This window comes from Saimiri boliviensis, chromosome 2, assembly GCF_048565385.1.
Source record: "Saimiri boliviensis isolate mSaiBol1 chromosome 2, mSaiBol1.pri, whole genome shotgun sequence".
In the NCBI taxonomy this organism is placed as follows: domain Eukaryota; kingdom Metazoa; phylum Chordata; class Mammalia; order Primates; family Cebidae; genus Saimiri; species Saimiri boliviensis.
In genome coordinates, this window is record NC_133450.1 from 181,159,459 (window position 1) to 181,183,331 (window position 23,873).

The window sequence follows — 23,873 nt, forward strand, 5'->3', positions numbered from 1 at the left end:
ATTGATTTATTTTAGAAAATAAAAACCAGATTAATATAATGGAAAAGTTATAGATTTTATAAAGAGTACATCTTGGGAGAAAAATTCACTCCCACATGTATTAGCTGTGTGAGTCTGATAAACTATGTTCCTTTCTACGTCTCAGCTTCTTCATCTTGAATATATTTATAACCATGTCTACATTTCAGAGTACACATACCTTTGTATAAAAGACACGTATTGAGCCTACTATTTAATTTAGGGTAGTTATTATCTTCTTGCTCTTGTCATGTTAGATTTAATAGAAAGACACATGATGTATTCAGGCGCTGGTTACTTTTCCCTACCCATTTCTACAGAAGAGATTTTATAAAGATTGTCTTCAGCAGTATGTTAACACCACGCTAAAACTTATCCTTAGAATGACTAAATCCTTTATAATGAAATGTTCCATTTGCTCACTCAGGGACTTCCTAACCACTCAGTTCAAATCCCTGCATATATTTTGTCAAATTGTTAGCCCCTGTCATGACTCTGCTTGGCTTTCAGTCAACTCCATAGTCTATTGTATCAGTGCTGCTTTCCAAACCACAGGGCATCCCTGAATCTCTTTCCCTTCCAAGATCTGCTTCCTCTGTACCTCACTGGGGGAAAAGTGAGCTGTTGAGAGAAGATGAGCAACTTTCCAGTCCTCCTTTGTTGCAGATGCCCACTTTGCTGATGTTGGGTAAATTCACTTCCTCCCACTGTAATTTTCCGTCTATACTCTCTTCCCTTACACCTAAGCTTGTGATTTAGATTCCACATTCACTGAGTAGACTGGATCCCCCCAAAACCAATAGTTTACAAAGCATTAGCCAGAAACTCTTGGGATTGTCTTGTTTATCCCATTTCTTCTCCTAATATGGTTTCAGATGGCATGTTGTAGATGAATGCTGGCAGTTATTTCTTCAGTATTTTATCATGTTAAATAGTTTTAACTCTAACTTTTCATTTTGAAATTAATGACAGTCTTTTTAATAAAATACATGTAATTTAAAAAAAGGTTAAAGGCATAATTATAGATACTATTAGATTAATGTCAGGGATTCCAAAAGACAGTTTCTATGAGTGTACTTCAAGGTAGTATTTCCAAATTAGAGAATTATGTCAACAGAGAAGGATGATTTGTTCACTACTGTAAAAATATATGTTAACATTTCATTTAGTTGCTTTTAATGTGTTTTATGATCCAAAGAACCATAATTTGTTAGGAAAACCATTCTGGTAATCTATAGTTGTAAAGAAAATGCTATTTACCTCAAGGCACCAATCTGAGTCTAATATGAACTATATTAGATTATTAAGGAAAGCATTACCTCAAAGTAAAAACCCTGACCATAAATCATAGAATTGCCATTATTGTAAGATGGAAGTTGTTGATAGAAATGAATTAGACCAAAATATCTTCAAAGAGCCTGAAGAAAAATGTTTATAAAAGTGAATAATAGTAACTGCCACCACAATAAAATACTTATTGAGTGTTCATGGAGTGACGGGCATTCTGTTAAGCACTGGCCTTGAATTATCTCACTTATTTCTGGAGACCAAGGTCAAAATACTGTGGCATTTGGCTTTAAACAAATGAACTTCTAGGTAGACCATATATATATATATATATATATATATATATATATATTTCACATTATTATCATCACTGTCATCATCATCATCATCACAGTAACTTATTTATAATGTATCAGATTCTTGGCTGAATGTTGGATATCAATGATCTCATTTAATCCTTACAACGGATTATGTCCCACTGGGTCACTATTAGTATCTTCAGATTACTGATTGAAAATAAAAACTCTGAAAGGATACATAGCCCAAGATCATGAATTTGTGTCAGAGCTATGATTCAAACTCAGGCCTTAAAGTCAATAATATCTATAAGCTTGATAGTTTATAGGTCAATCACAATTTATTATAGATTGCCTCCTCAAAGAAGAAAAGGGTAGCTTGCTGGGATGGCAGCATTCTAATTCTATCCAGTAGTACATCTACAGAAAATGGCAAACCCTACTTCTTTCTCGCAAGTAAATAAGACCTTCATAATATAGAGACTTTATTAAATAAAAATTCAAGGTTTGCGAAAATTTGTGGAAGAGATCATAATTGATCCATAAAGGCAACAAGATAACTAATAAATGCTTTTTCTTGTCCCTTTTAGATTGAATCCTCTATACTATTATGTATTAAAGGGGTACTATTAAATGGCACTTTGTGATACAAAGAACTAAAACAGATCTACAAGAAAAAAACAAACAAGCCCATTCAAAAATGGGTGAAGGATATGAACAGATACTTTACAAAAGATGACATACAGGAGGCCAACAAACATATGAAACAATGCTCATCATCACTGATCATTAGAGAAATGCAAATCAAAACCACATTGAGATACCATCTCACACCAGTTAGAATGGTGATCATTAAAAAATCTGGAAACAACAGATGCTGGAGAGGATGTGGAGAAATAGGAACACTTTTACACTGTTGGTGGGAATGTAAATTAATTCAACCACTGTGGAAGGCAGTGTGGCGATTCCTCAATAACCTAAAAATAGAAATCCCATTTGACCCAGCAATCCCATTACTGGGTATATATCCAAAGGATTATAAATCATTCTACTATAAGGACACATACACACGAATGTTCATTGCAGCACTGTTTACAATAGCAAAGACCTGGAACCAACCCTAATGCCCAACGATGATAGACTGGATAGGGAAAATGTGGTACATATACACCATGGAATATTACGCAGCCATCAAAAACGATGAGTTCACGTCCTTTGTAGGGACATGGATGAACCTGGAAACCATCATTCTCAGCAAACTGACACAAGAGCAGAAAATCAAAAACTGCATGTTCTCACTCATAGGCGGGTATTGAACAATGAGAACACATGGACACAGGGAGGGGAGTACTACACACTGGGGTCCATTGGGGAGAAATGGGGGAGGGATGGGGGATGGGGAGGTGGGAAGAGATAGCATGGGGAGAAATGGCAGATACAGGCGAGGGGATGGAAGGCAGAAAACCACACTGCCATGTGTGTACCTATGCAACAATCTTGCATGTTCTTCACATGTACCCCAAAACCTAAAATGCAATAAAAAAATAAAAAATAAAAAATAAACATAAAAAAAAAGAAGAAAAAAAATCTATCACTAAATAATGGCAGTTCAGTTAATCATGAAATGATAAAGTTGCCTTATTTGACAATGGACTGAATGTACTATTTACCAAGTGGTCTCACCAACAAGAGAGAGATATGACTCCTGTTAAAAACATAGAACTGTGACCAGTCAGAATGGCTACAATTAAGTCAAAAATATAGCAGATGCTAGCAAGTTTGTGGTGAAAAAAGAATGCTTATACACTATTGATGGAGTTTTAAATTAGTTTAGCTATTGCAGGAGACAGTGTGGACATTCCTCAAAGACCTTAAGACAGAAATACCATTCAACCCAGCAATTTCATCATTGGGTATATGCTCAAACAAATATAAAACATTCTATTATAAAGACACATGCACACACATGATTCTTGTAGCACTACTGCCAATAGCAAAGACATGGAATCAACCTCAATGTCCATCAATGATAGACTGAATAAAGAAAATGTAGTACATATACACCATGAAATACTATGCAGCCATAAAAAAAAATAAGATCACGTTCTTTGCAGGGATATGGATGAAGCTGGAGCCCATCATCCTTAGCAAACTAACACAGGAACAGAAAACCAAACACCTCATGTTCTCACTTATAAGTGGGAGCTAAATGATGAGAACACATGGTCACATAGAGGGGCACAACACACCATGGGACCTTTCAGAGTGTGAGGGTGTGAGAGGAGGGAGAGAATCGGGAAAAGCAGCCTGTTGGTACTAGGCTTAACACCTGGGCGACGAAATAATCTGAACAACATCCTGCATGACAAAAGTTTACCTGTGTAAGAAAACTGCACTTGTGCCCCTGAACTTAAAAGTTAAAATATAAATATAAATATATATATATATATATATATATATATATATATATATATATAAATATAACTGTGATGTCAGTACAAGTTTTGATATTCATTCTGTCAGTCAGTTACCAGATATGACTTTGTATGGGGCTCTGGGGTAAAGTCTTAAAAAAGAAAGACAAAGGCCTTGACTTCAAGTATATTACTTTTTAGTGAATAAGAACACATTTCACCAACTCTGCACATTTAGGAAGAAGTTCTTGGATTATTTTCAGAGTGCAAGAGAATTTCTCTGAAAATACCTCACTCAATCATACAAAATATACTGACTCTGATGTACTACTAAGGATCTGCAAAACAACCATAATTTTTGGTAAAATAACTGAAATGAAAATGATGCTGTGAGTTAGGAGATTCCTTTATCAGAGGTGTTAATGTGCCCCTGCTCATTAAAGGATTGTATCAAAAAAAGCTGAACTGACGTTCACTTTTTTGTGTTTTGTGTGTTCTTTAGGTTCCTTTTTCCAGTTATTTTCTCTCTCTTTAAAGTGCCCCCTATTATTTTGACCACACGTGCACTGCAATGAAAAGGACATGATACACTCAGCAGAATTACTTAATTAGGTTTAGGTAAGCAGTATGTGGCAAGTAAGCAAGGTTTGCTTTCTAGCCATAAAAATGTGCCTGCGATGCATGCCGTGTTCCTGAGGAGGAAATACAGTGATTGATGTGATGATAAAATGATGAAGGGAAGGACAGAGCCGGAGAGAAAGAAGGCTCAAAAGGGAAATAAAGTAGGGTAGCAGCTGCCCCCATCTTAATTGAAGCATAAATTTCAGACACAAGATCTGAGGTTTAATTTCAAGCATACACACACACACACACACACACACACACACACACAGAAAGAGAGAGAGAGAGAGCACACACTCATGTGCATATGTGCACTGCTGTGATAAGAAAATACATAAACTCTTTTCATCCTTTATATGAAGGGTTTTTAAGTCAGTTTTATAAAGAAAAAAGTTGCAAATGTACAAATATATTGATTTTCAGTGGAAGATGTTTACGTAATCAGCATTTAACAGAGAATAACAGAATCCGTGAAGGACAAGTATTCCAGGCACCACAAGAGATACAATAGGCTAGAAATCACACGTTTCTGCACTCATGGAGCTGAGCACTCTCAGTTTATCATTTCTTTCTGTACTTATCTTCCCTGCTTCCAAACCACCTCTGCCAGAATAATTTTATATATATATATATATGGCTTCATTTTCATATTTAATACCACCATAGCTGTGCATGCAAAAACACTACAGTCTAGCCACTACCTCTATGTCCAGCCACTTCTGGCATCTCTCCCTATATCCCAGTTTCATGCTTTCCATTCCTCAAACATAACATTTATTTTTACATCATGGTGACTTTATCAGACTGTACTCTGAGCCTCAAATACCTTCATACCAGTTTTCCATCAATTAAAACTTCTTCCACTTGGTTGCAGTGCAGCTGAAATGCCTCTTAAGCTTCATGCTTTTTTAATATTCCTGTTTTAACAGTGCTTCATCTTAATTTCTGGATAATTTTGCTTGGAATATGTTATTAAAGCTCTCAATTCATTTGTCCTGAACCGAGCTGTTCATGTGTCTGTTCACATGGCTTGTGTGTTTTTTGGTTTTTTGTTTTTGTTTTTGTTTTGCGGGGGGCGGGGGGTGGTACATGTGAACTACTTGAGGACAGGGCAGTGAGGGCTGCTAATTTGTTTCTGGCCACATGCTGTTTTGCATGTGTTAGGCTTTTAAAACGTGGTTAAAGGTCAAATAAATATGCAGCCAGAAAGTATTTAAGATGCACATGAGATTTTTGATGAGGGAATCAGCTGCGTCACTAAATTCTCAAGATTCTATTTCACAAGATCTAAGAATGTGGAGAGTTACACAGGTGAGAATACCCACTGGTCTCTGCACAGAGCAAGGGATGTTTTACACACACAGGTGCTATTTAAACGTTTTTCATGAATCGCCTTGGGGCAGGCATAGCCCATTACATGGGGCATACTAGTATCAGAGATGTTTTCAGAGATCTCATCTTTTACAGCCTCTCTTTATAGCTTAGTATTGTTTCTTTGTATGAGCGGAGAGTAAAATAATCCAAAGCTCGGCAAATCTTTACTTTAAAAATGATTTAAGAAAGAAAAATTGCTTCTAAGCTTAGGAACAGTACAAATATTTATAGCTTTGTTATAAACTTCTGAGAAACAGAATTAGGACACCTTGACACCCTTTTTACTTTACGGAGAAGCTAACATACATCACCATAAAATAATGTAACTGCCATTCATACAACAGAAAACACAAATAAATTTCTAACTAATGTAAACTATAAAACCATAATATATAAAATTTATGTTCACTTTAAAACAATTCATCTTTAACTGAGAAAACATGTTAATTCACCATCGAATCTTGTATATTCCAGAGGACACTTCTAAATCCTATGTTTGTAGACAGAAAATTAGAATGGACTATCCCTGTATATCCTGATCAGCAGGATTCATTTTGAAGGGCTATGTGAAGAGAAGTTTTGTGGTATAATACTTGGATCAAAATTATTTGTCCATTTTCCCCATACTAATGGATTATACAGTTCACAAAGATAAAGTATTCTAAAGAAAGTGCGTATCTCACAAACAGAAGAGCTTTTGCAACGAGATAATTATTACCTGCATTACCTTATGATTATTCACCTTCAAAACAGACTTAATTTTATCTCCCTTTTAAAAAGTTTTTCTATCTCTGAGGTTTTGACATGCAATCCAATTTTGTTGTAAATATTGAAATAAAAATAATTAGGATTAACTCTAAACTTTAAGACTATGGAAGTCTATCTCAAAGTATTTTTGCTACAATTATGGGTTAGATGCTAATGCTATGAAGCATAGAATTACAGGTTGAGCTTTCTTCTAATGTATCCCACGTTTTGAGGTCTCTTTATTTACAGACTGTCAGAACTCTTCTAAATGTGAGTAATCCATTTTGCCGCTCAACAGGGCAAAAAAATTATTCCCCAGCTCAGTTCATCAAATAAACATCTCTGCCATGAGATTGGTAATCTACAGTATTACAAAAATTATTTAAATTTGTAGCTATTTGGGTTTTACACTCATGAAATCGTATATGCAAGTCAGTCATTAATGAATTGAAAGTTTATGTTACTAAACTTTAAAAGATTGTTTTTAAACAATTCAGAAGTCTTTATTTATATCCACTTAATTATGTCAGGCTATAATTTACTGACTGAATTTCATTTATTTTATTTCCAGAAAGTACAAAAGCTATATTTGTCAAAAGTTTAAAGTGCTCAAGCATTAGTGACATAGAATAATCTCCATTCATTGCTTTATAAATAAAGAGATTTTATGTAGATTTTTTTCTGTTTCTATACTTGAACTTAAGGAAAATCTTGCTTTGCAATGCATAAAATTCAAAGAAACTGAAAGTTTTGATGGTCTTAGAGTGAGAAGAAAAAAATAGATTGAGTTTCTTCAGGTAATTACCTGAAGAATTATTGCTAACAAATTTATGTTTTAGGGTAGGAAGATAAAGAGAAAGATAAGAAGATCTGACCAAAAAATGGATAATAGTTGAGAAGAGTTTCCAGCATGTAATAGAAAAAGTAGATAAAATAGTACTTGAGTAAGAGTGCAATATTTTAAATCCTCAGAGCCGAAATAATAGAGTATGTCACTGTATCACCATCTTAAATAACAGGTTAAGAGACTTAGAATGATAAATATGTTCAAAGAAATTAAAGGAAGAACAATAGTATAATCTTCAGAAAATTGGAGTATCTTTGAAGCATATTTATAAAATCATGTGCCATGAAATGATACTCACTTTTATATTGTGTAAAATATAAATGCTTTAAGCCATCACTTTCTTTACTGCACCTTCAGAAATACAACTTTTTATGCCATTAGAGTTGAGAATAACTAAAGAGGAAATCTTTATAGTAGTGGCCTTTATAGTATTCATGTGCCAGCATTATGTGTATCTTAAAATAGCTCCTTTCTCCTCTTGAGAGTAAAGGGACTCAATTATTACTATATGCATTCTTCTAAATCCAAGGGAGCCCCATTCTTTAACAACCTGCTCAGTGGACTTAGAAAACAAACAGAAAAGCTATGTTATTCATATACCTTGGCAGCACACTAAAGCCCTTACAGCAAGTGATAAATGATCACATGTCTTTCTTGAACCTTACCTGGTTTACTCTTTTTAAAAATCCAACCTTTGCTGTCTCCCACACAAAGCTCTTGGCCACTGGGTGAAATCCAAGCTGGGTAGTTGATCATGATAATTCCAACATGTCATGGGCAGCAGCATCTCTCAGAGTCCCACAAGCCAACTGCTTGAAACGAATCTGCAACAAGATATTTCTCCATTTTAATTGAAAAATAGTGAACCGTGTCCTAGGTCCAGGAGGCATCACAACTTAATCAATAAAGGAATCATAAAGGAGTGTGAGGGGCTGTAAATGCCTCTCAAGATGCTGATACACATTAAAACTGGAAGACTGAAGTTTATGTGCTACAGGAGGTGTTTTTGCAAAGAGCATGTTTCTCTTCATGTTGTTATTGATCTACTCAAGCCATCAGTTATTAATGAATGTTATTGATATTAAAACTTATACATGCTATAGTATGTACCACGTCTCCTTCAGGTAGGTGACCAGTTGGAATACTCAGAGTATTTTTCTGACTTTATCCAGAATACCCTCAGGCTAGCTGGGCAATGAGATGCAACAGGGCAAAACCTGTCAGAGATTAGAACAAAATCCACAAGATTGTGGATCAAGGACAATTTCCTTTGTGACTTCTGAAGCTCCAGCCAATGTCAATATTCCTGATATAAATACTGGGTCACCTCTCTACAATAATCTGTGAGAAACAACTTTGAGGGACATATGTAAGGTGTTGTAAATTCATCAGCCACCGTTATTGATAACAACATACAGACTATAAGACAGTAACCAATGTAAACACATCGTAGCCACAGTCTGTACACAAAGGAATGACCAGACCCAAGAAAGACATTAGACAGCTAATTTGGGGGCAATGTACCACATATTTAATGATTCAGTTGTTTATGCCCATGAGTAAATATGGCGTTTAAACTTAATTAGCATGCTTGACTTTCATTTGTACAGAGAAAACCGATGTATAATCAGTAGCCTTTATTGGACTGTTACCTGACACATAAGCAACACTTGAATAGAAGATAAGGATGATACTAATGAACGGAGTTGCTCATTGGTCTTCCCAGGGTAGCTTTTAAAACGATTAGATTGTTTTATAACTATAGCTGTATTTAGTAATACATATACAAAAACAAATGTATTACTATTATTTTCTAAGTAGTGCACAAGAAAGGCTTAAAAGTTATTCTAAGTCTGTAGGGAGACTTGTGACTGACTATGTTCTGAAGATTCATGGATACAGGTGCAAAAACTGATTTTAATAAGCAACAGAATAATAAATCCTCATGCACCTGTGATTAGAGTTTACGTATTCCCAGAAGTCAGTGTGGAGACTTTGTTAAAAGGCACAACAGTATGATATCCTATTATGTCATTTCAGCAAGAATACTAAGATGACAAAGGGTTGAAGTTGAACACATGCCGTGGACTAGAATGTAGCATTTTAAAATAATTCCCTAAACAAAGAGGTGTATATATGACACTAAATGACCATACTGCAACTCAAAACAGGAATGTTATGCTGATGCTATTAGATACCTTTAAGTATCCACACCCACTCAACATACACACATCTAAAATTTTTGTATTTGTTGATCCAAGTTACTTATTAACCTATTACCTTCCAGATGCAAATTGTTTTTATTCACGCCAAAATCTTTTCTACTTCCTATTTACTTTGTCAATCTTCTGGAAATTATCCTATCACTTACCTTATAAACAAACCTGTTTTCATGAGTGGTAAAACTTTTTTGGTCCTTTGGCAGCCATGAAGGATATTAAAAGAAGCCATATACTACTGCACCAGACGACAGGGCAGAGTTTATAACCATAATTTCTAAGCTTCCAAACTGGCTTTGAAGTGAGAACTTTCTGAAAGCTACTTGCTTTGGAAGCACTCATCTGTGACTTAGTGCCACTTCTCATACTTTGGTTCTGCCACTTTCTATTTTAAAAGTGAAAATAAGTCAGTATAGCTACTTGCTTTATAAAATGGCTTTATTTTATTACACAGAAATGATGCTATTGATCCCTCCTCAGAAGGGGTAAGTTTTGTGTATTTTCTTTTCAGCAGTGATGATTTTCACTGACCTTTGTTCATTTATTTATTCATTAGCCCTCTTATTCATTTCACAGATTTTATTTGAGTATCTCTGTTGTGCCAGGCATGGGATTTGGTACTGCAGGTATGAAGCAAGAAGACTTATATTCTCTTCATGAAAAGATTACTACCTATTCTATTCTGATTTAACATTTTCTTGTAAACAAGAAAGGCAGCAACATTACATCCAATCAAGATAACTAGCTTTACCTTATAAACAATCTGCTGTGTAACCAGAGCGGGGAAATTCATTAAGTTCGTCAGTGACTGAAGCACTATAGGCTGAGGGAAAATCTGCAATATAGAAGGATCAATTCACATAGCTAATGCCTGTGAGATTATTATTACATGTGATAGGTTTGTGAAACTCTTATGTCTTCTTCCACAACCTCATGTAGCTGAGATAAAAATGAATCAGTTAATCCAACCAATTAGGTTTTGATAGTACAATAACATCTACGGCATCAAACACAATCACAGCCTTCCAGCTACTGTGTTTAAGGAATCGCAATACAATCCTGTGTGCTCTGCATCCAAGTTAACAGACTGTTGTGTGAGTTTCAGGGGGTGTGGGGGAGATCCTATTTTTTTGTACAAGTTGTTTTACACAATTTTTGTATGATTATTCAATTTTTTTTCTCTAAAAGGATATACAAATTTAAATACATGTGTTCTCCTGGAAGAGAAGTCTATGATGGGTCATAAGAAGTACCAATTCCATGATATTGGTTTGAAACCATATCCTAACATCGACTTTCGTTATGAAAAAACATGCTTTAAATCATTTTTCACTCACCTCTCTCCAAATATATTATTAAATGAAAGTGCAATGAAAATAAAAGATAATGACAATTATTTAAAATACTCTTAGATAGTAAATGATGTCTTACTAAAAATCAACATGATTTTCAAAGGATTTAATTATTTTATGTTTTGAAACTCTGCTATTACTGGGATGTATAGTATGAAAACAAGTTATTTTCTTTAATGCTTTCATCTTTTGAGAAACTTATTCTTTTAAAAATGGATTCTGAATTTATTTTCCTGTATGTAAATTATCCCTCCATAGTGATTTAAATGTTCTAAAATGAATTTTTGACAATGTGCAAAGAGGTTCAGGATAGGGACATGGTATACAGAAGTGACTGATAAATCACTGCTGTACATTAATTTAAAACAAGACAGGAACAAAATAAAATTGGGGAAAACAAGGAGAAGAAATTCTAACGTGTACAAACTCTGTTTTCCTGTGTGTTGGTCTTGCCCTCAGTGCTCTGTGATTGAATTTTGGTATTCTTTGTCTTTCCTTATGAACATCACGACTACTCTTTTAGTTTATCCTATTGCTTTGAAGACAGCTTTCCAAAGGATCCCCTGAGCACTTAGGCACTCATTTTATAGGCTATTGATTTGCACTTGTTGACATGCTGCTTTTTATACGTTATCTCAGTGATGCGCTTCATCTTCCCCATGGAGACAAGTTGCATAGCCCTCTAGGTGGCCAGCAGAACCAGAAGAGTACTCAGCATTCAGTGAGTTCAGTGCATTTGTTAAATGATTGCTTGGTCTTGGTACATTTTGTGACCTTTGTGTCTGTCACTCATTTTCCAACACTAACACAGAACATAATAATCAAGAATGTGCAAACAGATTATCAATAATCAAAGTTACGAGGCTTTCTGCCTTCGAAATGTCAAATTTAGCCTTTTCTGTAATTTTAGGGAAATGGTAAGTTTGGTTGTTTTTTATTCACAAAATTATTGCTTCTAAATTCTTTTTATTCATTTAGTCTGATGAAAACGTCAAAAATTATTTATGAGCAGACAGAGGTCATCAACAACCAGCACTAATACTTGTGAATGTTGTTGCTATCTATTTTATATGTATTTCCCAAGCAGCGGGAAATTTGTACTATGATAATACCTACTTTATGGTGATTAAAAGAAGAATCAAAAAGTTTAAGTTACTGACTCAAGGAGATAGAACCTTTGAAAAATAGAGCTGTGATTTCAATGCAGTTAATTGATAGTGCTGTACTGTCATTAATAAGTTCCTAGCGATTTAATTTGAAAGATTCACTCAATTTATAGATGAAAAGCTTAGTCCCAGGGAAGTAAAGTGACATATCAGAGGCCATTCAGATTTCAGTAGGGTCGGGATGAGCATTTAAACCCACAATGCTCCCGTCTTTCCAATATACCACTTTCTTACCCAGCTTACTCAGCATGATGTCCAAACAACTTATAGATTTCCAATTCACTTGCTTAAAAGAATGATGTTTTTGGTAGGTTTTATTTCATAAAGATAACAAAGCTAACAAACAAATTAACAGGATTTTGCAATACAGTTTTAAATGAATTTAATTTTGAAAGCAACAGATGACCTTTGTCTCTCTCAAGTCATTTTTCTAATTGAAAAAAACAAAACGTAGACACCAAGAGGAGACTGTGCTGATAGACTGTGACAAAGCCTGTGATTAAAGTATGAATAGCACATCGCTGTTTTGCTGATGACCATTTTGCATGGGTAGCTACATTATTATTAATCACAAGCTGGAAATAATCTTGTAAAATACTCAGTTGATATTAGTTTCATTTCAGAACCCAGCAGGAAGCCCTTCAAGCTACATAAAGCAAGATCTAAGCTAATGCTATCAATCACTGAGAACTCAGGGCTTGATACTCAAACACAATTCCCCATGTTTTTTGTCTTTGCTCAAAGATGTCTAAGTTTGAAGTATCTAGAAACTTTACTAATTAAAACAGGCCATATTCTTTTCATTTTCTTGAAATTAGGCATCAATTTGTCACATTCCCACATTTTTCACAGCAGATAACTTGCCTCTGTTCTTTTTCCTCCCTTTCCTGTTTTCCCCCTTCCCCCGCCCACTTTCTTCTTCCTTTTTTTCCTTCCTGCCTTCTATCCTTCTTTCCCTTGCTTTTCACCTTCTTTGTTTCAACAAATAGTTAAACGTGTATTAAGTTCTATGCAGTATGCTAGGCTCAGAGGACTAGACAAGACGCCTAGTTCCTGCCAAGGTATTGCTCGTAGTCTAGTAGTAGGAATAGAGAAGTAAACCAGCTTATTATTGAAGAGTAGAAGCCCAACCTACAATGAACCTGTCAGAACATGCCAGCTTTGAGTAGAAAATAGTTCATAAATTGATCCTGATTGGCTTGGCTTGGTCTACTTAGAACTCAAAGAAAATACAATCATCATCAGGCAGTTTCCAAATACTTCACATACTCTGAGTTTTCTATGACTTAGAAATCTTTTACATTATCAAAGTACATCAGCTGGAATGCCTCAGGGTCACCTGTGTATCTCTTAAATGTAAATACAGTGTGGCTGACTTTGCAAATGAGCTAAAGAGCCACCAATGGTGAGCCGGAGAAAGTTAGCTTAGCCTGAGGATATTAAAGACAACATTTGAAACACCATTTTGCCAGAAAGAACACATTTTTGCACTGGTTTTGGTCACTGGCCACCAGTTTGAGATTATCCTTTGTAACTTTTAAGGGGTCACCACCCACTGCTTTCTAGATACAGTATGGATCCTATTCCACTGCCTTTGGCAAAATCCCTGACGGGTTAAAAAACAGCAGCACACACACACACAAACTTCTCCTTGGAAGGCCTTTCTAGTGGGGGAGAAACACCTTCTGAATTAGCTCAACAAAATTATGAGAGTGTTGTTAATAATATGGGTCCCCGGGCAATGTCCCAGAATTAATAAATCACCGTGTCTAGAGTGAGACTGGAGATTCTGAAGATGATGCTTGCCTAGATTACACTTAGACAAACTCATGTTTAAGAACCACTCTTTCAGAATAATGTGGGGGGTGCATGGCAGTATATGAAAGCTTATGTATATGGCATTTGAGGTAGAGGCATGAAAAAATACTGACACACTGTATGTTATTTGTGCATGGGAATCAAACTCCTTGACCCCGAAAACAGCAGAGGGAGTGGAGTATGTGGTGTGATAAGGAATGCTGAAAACAGCCTCCTGAGAATGCCGTTTGAGTGTTTACAAGGTCACAGGTGCCTCAGCAACCCACCTCAAATGACCATCTAGTGGATGTTTGTAGTTAATACAAGCCCTTTCAATAAACACTTGGTGGATGGAAGCTGGGGCAGACTCTCTTAGAAGAGCTAGCCCCAGCCCCGCTCAGCTGGAATTGTTTGAGTCCTGAATTCTTGGCGTTCACTGCAATTTAAGAGCTCGGCAAGTGGTGTCCCCGACATGATCACCTTGAAGTTATGTGTGAAGGAGGAGAGCTCATCAATTTTTGGGGCATCCCCGTAAGGGACAGTCCTGACTCCCATGAAAAGGATGGGATGCATGGGTAAAATATCAGGGGTTAGGTTATCACGGGTCAAGAAATGACCAAAGAGCAGAAAATATTTTTTAAAACAGTGCAACAGCTACTTAAGGCTATCCAGTGCCCTGAAGGGCCTGGAGCTCTACACAAGCTTATGCTCTTAATTTGGGAGGAATGTCCTTGGTTTCCTGAACAAGAAACCTTAGATCTAGAGTTATAGGAGCAGGTCGGTCACTGCCTGAAAAGAGGATATGAGCAAGGTCATTTTACTAGTGTTACTATTTTGACCACCTGGGCACTAGTATGCTCTGCGTTGTATCCTCTTTATCTACCGGATTGCAGTGAGTCAAACCACCCATTATCTCCACCTGAAGGGAATTCAGGGGATTTAAAGGAGAAGAAAAAACAGAAACCAGAACAGGGAGAGATTTCTCTCCCCACTTCATTCCCTGCTATGGAGAATAAGGAAGAGGCTTTTTCTAGTGAGGATAAAGACAGACTGGACTCTTTTCCTCCCCCAATAGAAAAGCTATTGCCCCCCTTTCCTCCACCCTTAAAGAGACCTGTGTTTGCTGGCCCCATTCAGGCAACAGTGCCTCCCATACCCCTGGAGAAGATTGCAGGCTGCCCAAGGGGCGGTTCTTGGAGAAGATCCCAGGTGAGTGAACATCTGTGATGGGGTAAATGTGTTCTCAGCAATGGCTTCTTGACAAACTTCCCTGCTGGACGGTGCCTCCAGGAGAGAAGGAAAGTGGCTGATTATGATTGTCTTTCTAATATGCAAGTTCTTACTTCCTACTTCCAGCATCAGCCTTTCTGGCCTTGTCTTTTTACTGTTTTCCTGGAGTATAAAGGAAAGCTGCATGCTGCCTCCTGGGTTTTAGCCCAGAAAGCTGCAGATTTCTTGCTGCCCACAGAGGCCTGGGGTAGGAGAGTTGCTAAGATGCCATGGAGTGCCCATTTGGTCACTGGCAGTCTGGGCAGGTTTCCCCTTTCTGGGTCTGTGGTGACAGAGGGAAGGCCAAGAGACACAGATTGAGTCCCTGGGTGGCTGCAGGCAGCTCCAGCCCGGTCCCGAGAATCAGCGCCCCATGGTCACGTGCCTTAGTAACTGTGCCCAGAGAGTGGCCTGCTGCCTACTGTGCTGCTGCTTTTCCTATTTCTGCCCTTCCCTGCCACCCCTCGTGTTTCTCAGCTGACAAGCAACTCCTTGTCTTCCCTGGTCCTCTAGGGAAAGGGCTAAGAAACAGTCCATGCGCACCCCAACCTTGCTAGCCGAAGGTGGGCAGAGGGGTGTGGCGCGGCCTACAGTAGAGCTCTGCGGGAGGAGCCCGCTACCGAGGGGTGCTCTCCCACAGCCATATGTTAAATGCTAACTAGGCTGAGGTGGACAGGCTCTGCCAGCTGCTGTCATCTTCAGAAGACAGACGCAGCAGTAAGGAATGTTTGTTTCGCGTTTTAATAAAATGTTTAAAAACGCTCTGGCTAGGAAACTTCAAAGCAGACCCGGTGCTGCATGTCTGCTCCTCCCCTGAGCCTCTCTGCTTCGCGGTGGTAAAAATAATAAAAAGCCCAGTATATTTTCAGTACCTTACCTTACAGGGTTGGCTCTGGGCGTAGCTGGCCTGGAGGATCAGGAGAGTGGTCTTCTCCCCGCCTGCTACCCTCTTCCCTCCTGCCTCTGCGCTCATAGGCACGCACTTTACCACCTGGTGATTCTCCAGCCTCTTGCCGCCACTTGTGGTCTTCCTTACTCTCAGGCCAAGAGTAGAAACAGGTGGCAGGCTATTAAAAAGAGAGGCTGCTTAAAGAGCCTGGAGCAGGCGAAAAGAAACCAGGCACAGCCCTACTTTTCCAAGCTCACTTCTAGAGCATTCCAGCTAAAGGATAATGCAGGAGAATGGCCAGAACCTACAGACATTTAGTAATATTTCGGGTTTTTTTTTCTTTTCTTTTCTTTTTTTAACGCACTTAAGCTAACTCAGTACAGGTTTATTATCCTGGCCACTTGCAGTCACATTCTAATAACTTTCAAAGGCCAAAATATGGTTTAAAAAAATCACTTAAAATATCCATCCTTGCCATGTCTTAATTTAACAGGTAGGCTTTATCTTTTGCTATTTCTGTATTTTATGTGCTAGTACCTGTCTCATAATCTCTCTAAACATATAGAAGACCACAGATTTAATAGCTTCTCTTCTCATTAAGAGGCACTGCCTCCAGTTGTCAGAATATGACATTGCTACCTTTCCTACCATTAAGCAAGGAACAATTTCATGCTCTCTTAGCTTGTGATCTTGATTGGCAAATAGTAATGGCTGACTTTATTGGTAATATCAGCTTTCATTTACCAGCCTCTACCCTTCTGGACTTTTCACAAACTGTGCCTGTTACATTTGTGTCTACTGTTATCTCTGAGCCCTTGCTCCATGCCACCACTGTCTTTACAGACGGTTCATGAAAATCTGGAAAAGATAGCTATAGTGTGGCAAGATGCCATGCAAAATTGGCAACACAAAATCCAGGAACAATTTAAAACTATGCAACCGGCGGAGTTAGGTGCTCTAATATTGGCCTTACAAACTTTTCCTCACCAGGAAATAAATATAATTAGTGAGTCTGCCTATGCAGTGTATAGTATTGCTCATTTAGATCTTGCATATGTGAAGGGCATTACTAACGAATTTTTACTAGCTTTGTTTCTTGCAGCACAAGAGCTCTTCTGTGACCATCTTCACCCTCTTCACGTCACACATATTTGCTCTCATTCTAGGTTACCTGGTCCCTTGTAAGAAGGGAATGCTTGAGCTAATGCTCTGGTACAACCACAAATGTGGTAAGCAGATTCTTTTGCATTTTTGTGAGTTCAAGCTGATCATGCTTTTTTTCATCAGAATTCCCACAGAATGCAAGTGTTAAGTTTCATTTAACAGTTGCTCAAGCTCTCAGGATTATTGAACCTTGTCCTAATAGCCAATGGCATTCTCTCTCTCATTCTTCCTTAGGGTTTGGTGCCAACCCACAAGGTCTGGTGCCTAATGCTATCTGGCAAACTGATGTTACTCAGTATCCACCCTTTGGATGCTTTAAATTTCTCCACGTTACTGTGGACACTTATACAAGCTTAATACATGCTATCCCCTAGACCAGAGAAAAAACTAAAAATGCAATTGCTCATTTGTTTAAATCTATTATAACTTTAGGCCTTCCACAAACTATAAAAACTTATAATGGTCCTTGCTATCTTAGTGCTTGATTTGCATATACATTACAACTTTGGCACATACAACATAAAACTGGCATCCCCTATAACTCAAACAGTTAAACCATTATTAAACAAGCTCGTCGAACTCTTAAAACATATCTCAACAAACAAAAAAGGGGGAATATGGGGTTCTCTTGAGAACAGTACTTGTCATTGGAGAATCAACTGACAAAGATGGTGATGACTAGGAAGGCATCTGACATTACCTGAGGACAGCTAAAGAAATTGGATCAACAAGCAACTATCGGCTTGCTGCCGTGGAAGCCCCTGCAACTGCAGAGAACTGATTTCTTATGTATCTGGTGGTAACTGGGGAAATGTCTGAGAAGGTAAGACAGGCATGGATGTTGGGGTGGCTGATAATTCTTGTCCTATGCCTAGTGGGATCAGCTCAAGAACATGTTTATTGTAGTCATGTTCCCAGTCCCCATGTTTTTAATGTTATTATGTGGTGGGATGCTGACCCACCTTTGTCATCTAATGATTCTTCTTGGACAGGAGGTCAATGGATGCCCCTGTATTATCCCCTTAACTGAAAATCTGAGGTGGATTAAACTTAATGACTCCTTGATTTTATTGTCTAGTAATCCCCCTCTTTGTTTTTCCACAATAGCACACGGTAAGTGTGTTACTCTCACTTCTCAGGAGTATCTTTACTATCAGCCCATAAGTGATGCCAAGCTTACAAATCTGACTTTTATTTCTGCTGTTACCACTATTCTCACTGAGGTCTCTAATCAAGCTACACAAGTGCCTGATGTTCCTGTATATCGTCCGAGTAGGGACTGGTGATATAAGTTTGAGGCCATCTGTTGGTCTCCATGCAGACAACCTGCACCATGCCAAGGGCCTCTGTTTGATAATGGCACCTTACTTGATTGGGACCCCCATGGTTACCTTATGTCTGCAAATCAGACTATTGTATTTGGGAGTCCCTCCAATAATTCTATCACCTGGTCAAAGTATGGGCTTTCAGGACCAATATTACAACTAAAAGGGAAACAAGCTTTATGCCCTGTTTATACCCAAATTTGGAGATTAGGAGTTCTTTTTTTTTTTTTTTTTTTTGAACAGGTTCATTCACATGGTGAATACATTAATACATTAATAGTGGTGGGAACTACAACCTTTCCTTGCAGAATAATGTTACGGATACAGTCTTGATTTGTAATACACACCCTTATATACTTCTCTTTGGGCAAGGTGTTCCTAATATAGAACAGAATCAATCCTTTTACACTATTAAAATATCTTTCAGTAGTTGATATGCTACATGCTTATCTCATCAAAACATTACACAGTTAAATATAACCTACGTCATGCCTTTAAAACAGCATGCAGAATTGTGGCTGCCTGTTAATTTAACCCAGAGCTGGGAAGAAAATTCCACCTTGCAGTTACTTAGAAAGGCACATCTGCAGGGGACTTATCATGACCATTTGTCTTCTCAAATTTCCACTCTTGAGTGTGAATTAAAGAAACAACTTGAAGAATCGTTGCAGTAATTACAAACAAGTACCCTTCATCATTGTAAGAAGGCCTTTGATGGTTAAACCCGAACTTGGTTGCCTAAGTTAAACATACGCATTTGGGTGATGGCCGCTATACTGATTCTTTTTTGTATCTGTTTGCTAGGCATCTGCAGGTGGCTTTGTGCTGCCACCTGACACATCTACTACCAGAGAAGAACCATAGAAGCTTACCTTGCATTGGATGACCAGCATGCTCTAAGAATTAAAGAAGGGGGAAATGTAGGGGTTACATGGCAACATATTCAAGCTTACGTACATGGCATTTGAGGTTGGGGCATGAAAAAATACTGACACATTGTGTGCACGTTGTTTGTTTGTCATGGGAATGAAACTCCTTGACCCTGAAAACAGCACAGGGAGTGGAGAGTGTGGTGTGATAAGGAACGCTGAAAATAGCCTCCTGAGAATGTGGTTTGAATGTGTCCAAGGTCACAGGTGCCTCAGCAACCCACCTCAAATGACCATCTAATGGATGTTTGTAGTAAATACAAGCCCGTTCAATAAATATTTGGTGGACGGATGCTGGGGTGGACTCTCTTAGAAGAGTTACCCCCTAGCCCTGCTCAGCTGGAATTGTCTGAGTACTTCATTCTTGGCATTCACTGCAAGCTATAAGCTCTGCAAACAAAGCCTGTTTTTGATTTTTTTCAGTGTTTTTCTACAACTTTTAATGTAAAACATTTATTTCTCTTTGAGTTTTAGATCGCTTATTTTGGGGGAAAATGATTCTTCCATGAATTGCATATATTGAGAAGTGTTGTTTCAAATGCTACACAAGAAGATTATCCCTAAGACACATAATTGTCAGATTTTCCAAGTTCTAAATGAAAGAAAAATGTTAAAGGCAGCTAGAAAGAAAGGGTAGGTAATCTACAAAGGGAATCCCATCAGCCTAACTGTGGACCTCTCAGCTGAAACCCTGTAAGCCAGAAGAGATTGGGTGCCTATATTTAACATTCTTAAAGAAAAAATCTTCAACCAGGAATTTTACATCCAGTCAAACTAAGCTTCTTGGGTGAAGGAGAAACAAGATTCTTTTCAGATAAGCAAATGTTGAGGGAGTTCCTTACCACTAGACCTGTCTTACAAGAAGTCTTCATAGTAGCCTAAATATAGAAAGGAAAGACTGCTACCAGCTAATACAAAAACACACTTAGACACACAGACCAGTGTCACTATAAAGTAGCCACACAGACAAGCCAATGGAATCAATTCTTAGTGTAAGGCAGACTGTGCCTCAACTGGGAAACAAGAAATGATAGAGGGTAAGTGGTCTCATCAGGACTTACATTTCATGAAGAAGAAACTATCATCTCTATACGTAACCACCCTCAAGAACAGTGCTACTGCATGAGCTTGACAGCAATACCATTTCCTGATGGCATGTAGTTAGCGTATTTGAGATGTACAACCCCTTTTAGGCTGGAAGCAGTGGCTCACACCTTTAATCCCAACATTTTGGAAGGCCACACCAGGTGGATTACTTGAGCTTAGGAGTGTGTGATCAGCCTGGGCAACATGGCAAAACCCTGTCTCTACAAAAAATACAAAAAAATTAGCCAGGCCTGGTGGCACAAGCCTATTGTCTCAGCTACTCAGGAGACTGAGCTGGGAGGATCACCTGAACCCAGGAAGCTGAGGCTGTAGTGAGCCCTGATAATACCACTGCACTCCAACCTGGACAACCAAGTGAGAACCTGTCTCAAAAAAAAAAAAAAAAAAAAAAATTACAACCCCTTTTAGCAGGGTGGTAGTAGTAGGGATGAATCAAAAGTAACACAGTATTCTAAAGAAGAGAGATGGGAAAATAATGAGTATTTGGCAAGTAACCACTGAGAATTAGTGTGTCACACTGTATGCTTTACATACATGTTCTCAATTTAATCTTTGTAAGAACCTGGGAGACAGATGCTACTTCCATTTTGTAGTTGAAAAGCATGGAGTCAGAAAAGATAAGAAGCTTGCTAAAGGTCAAAAAGCTATGAGGGAGACTTAAGATTTAAACTTATGACTTGTTAATTGTTTAGGTCCTACGCTGTCTAGCACAATAAATGCTCTATAGGTCATTTGTCCTATCAATTTGCTTTTGATTTCCCATGTCAAGAATAAAGCCAGGTCAACCCATTTCTTTCTCTATTTCTAACACTTCCTTCCCCTAAACACTGTGTTCTACTTTGTTCCAAGATCAGGTATATAGAGACAAAATACAAGAGAGATAATGTGATGGGAAGCTGTGTGTGTGTGTGTAAATATGATTTTGTTTGGTTTTGTTTTGGCTTTCCATAAACCAACATGCTCCTCTTCCTATTAATTATCTGATTTTTATTAGGAGAGCATATAGAAGTTGCTGCTGAGGATAATCTTGGAGGGAAGGAAAGGCCTTCTTTCTATTGCAGTCTGGGAATGAGAGGGGCTTGGATGTGACCTAACTCGACCAACATGACCTCAATATGAAAGCCTGAGGGACTGACACAAAGATTTTTTAAACTGTAGTCATATATAAAATTGAATCTTGAGCAACATGTGGATTAGGAACACCAACATCCTCATGCAGTTGAAAATTTGTGTACAATATTTGACTCCCCAAAAACTTAACTACTAGCAGCCTGCTCTCGACTGGAAGCCTTACTGATAACATAACAGTAGATTAACACATATTTTGTGTACTATATGTATTAAATACTGTAATATTACAATAAATTAAGCTAGAGAAAAGAAAATGTTATTAAGCAAATCATGAGGAAGAAAAATATATTTACTCTTTATTAAGTGAAGCGGATCATCACAAAGGTCTTCAACTTCATTGTCTTCATGTTGAGAAGGCTAAGGAGGAGGAAGAGAAAGGGTTGGTATTGCTGTCTTAGAGGTGGAGGAGGAGGAAGATGTAGAGGAGATAAGAGAAGAGGCAGGAGAACAAACACACTGGGTATAACTTTTACTGACAAAAATCCACATATAAGTGTACCCAAGCAGCTCAAACCTGTGTTGTTCAAGGGTCATCTCTCTCTCTCTCTCTGTATACATATGTATATTATACATATATTTTAATGACAGGCACACACGCTTCCTTATTTCTGTCCATATGCCTGTTTTGTGAGATGTGAATCTCCTTCTGCTGAATTCTTTTTCTGCTTATAAGAGTCAGAGTCATTTTCCAATACTTATAACAAAAAAAATCCTTACTGATACAGAAATTCATTTTTTGAAAATTTTAAATAATTTTTAAAAATTAATATACATTTATATATAACATTTTTAATATAAACTTCACCTGGCATAGAATTAAATAGTTACATATATGTATACTTTGTATTATTAATTACATTGTATACATATGTACTGATTTACAAATCTATACATTATATGTATATATATGACTAATTGTACAGTTTACATAGAGTAAAACATAAGATTTTATGTATACACTCAGATCAATATTTTTAAGAAATCACTATATCCCTGAAAGCAACACTTCCATCAGGATATTGAACATGTCTGCACCCCAGAAAGCTTCCTGATATCTCTTCCTGTCAATACACACCTCTCACAGGCAATTAGTATTCTGGTTTTAAAAGATTAGTTTTACCTGTTCTTGAAATTCATTTAAGTGGAATTATATAGTACGCACCTTTGTCTAAGTCTTTTGGTGTATTTTTGTTTTCATTTTTCTTGGATAAATGCCTAAAACCAAACTTGCTAGGTCTTAGTTTATATCTATGTTTAACTACATATGAAATTTTACCAAACAATTCAAATTAATTGAAAACCAACTGGCACCCAGCTAGGAGACTAACTCAAAGTAGCACGGAGTATGTCAAAGAGAATAACAAAAAGTAAATCATGAAAAACACAATTTAAATAAATAAACTGTAGCTGAGGTTATAATGCTTCTAGTAAAGTTAGCAGTAAGACAGAAAGTCTTTACTAGTTATTTTAGAAAACATTTAAATTTTATTACTTGCCTATATTCTAGGAGACTTTTGCAAATGACTTGCAGATATACTGAAATAGCCAGAGCAACTTTACAATAAAGATACATTAAAAGATATTTACTTCGTACAAAAGCAGTTGATGTAGCCATATTAACCATACTAATAAACTAAAATATAAAAACCATATGATCATCTCAATTGCATACAAAAAGCATTCAACAAAATTCAACATCAATTCCTATAAAAACTTTAAGCAAACTGGGACTAGAAAGAAATTTCTTCAACCTGATCGAAGACATCTGCAAAATCCTGGAGCTGGTATTATGCTTAATGATGAAAGTCTGAATGCTTTCTAATTAAGATCAGGGAAAGGCAAGGATGTCAGCGCCTATCACTTCTATTCAACATTGTAGTGGAGGTTCTAACCAGTCCAATATGGCAAGAAATAAAAGGCA

The 23,873-nt window shown here is 37.3% G+C and overlaps 1 protein-coding gene and 1 long non-coding RNA gene across 13 annotated transcripts in view; both read right to left on the reverse strand.

Moving 5' to 3' along the window:
* Positions 1 to 8,355, reverse strand: part of LINGO2 (leucine rich repeat and Ig domain containing 2) — a 342,878-nt gene extending 334,523 nt beyond the window's left edge. The window contains exon 1 of the mRNA XM_010350422.3: positions 8,270 to 8,355. The gene's annotated coding sequence lies outside the window, so the exon portion shown is untranslated. The remainder of the gene's footprint in view (positions 1 to 8,269) is intronic.
* An 11-nt stretch (positions 8,356 to 8,366) lies between these two features.
* Positions 8,367 to 23,873, reverse strand: part of LOC141583742 (uncharacterized) — a 912,164-nt gene continuing 896,657 nt past the window's right edge. For 8 of the 12 annotated variants that reach the window (XR_012516614.1, XR_012516624.1, XR_012516617.1 and 5 more), the window contains 2 exons: positions 22,246 to 22,309; positions 8,375 to 8,428 (listed from right to left, as the gene is read on the reverse strand). This is a non-coding gene — a long non-coding RNA (uncharacterized LOC141583742). Of the gene's footprint in view, positions 8,429 to 22,245; positions 22,310 to 23,873 lie in introns of all 12 variants that reach the window. The other 4 variants (XR_012516620.1, XR_012516611.1, XR_012516618.1 and 1 more) reach the window with 3 other exon arrangements.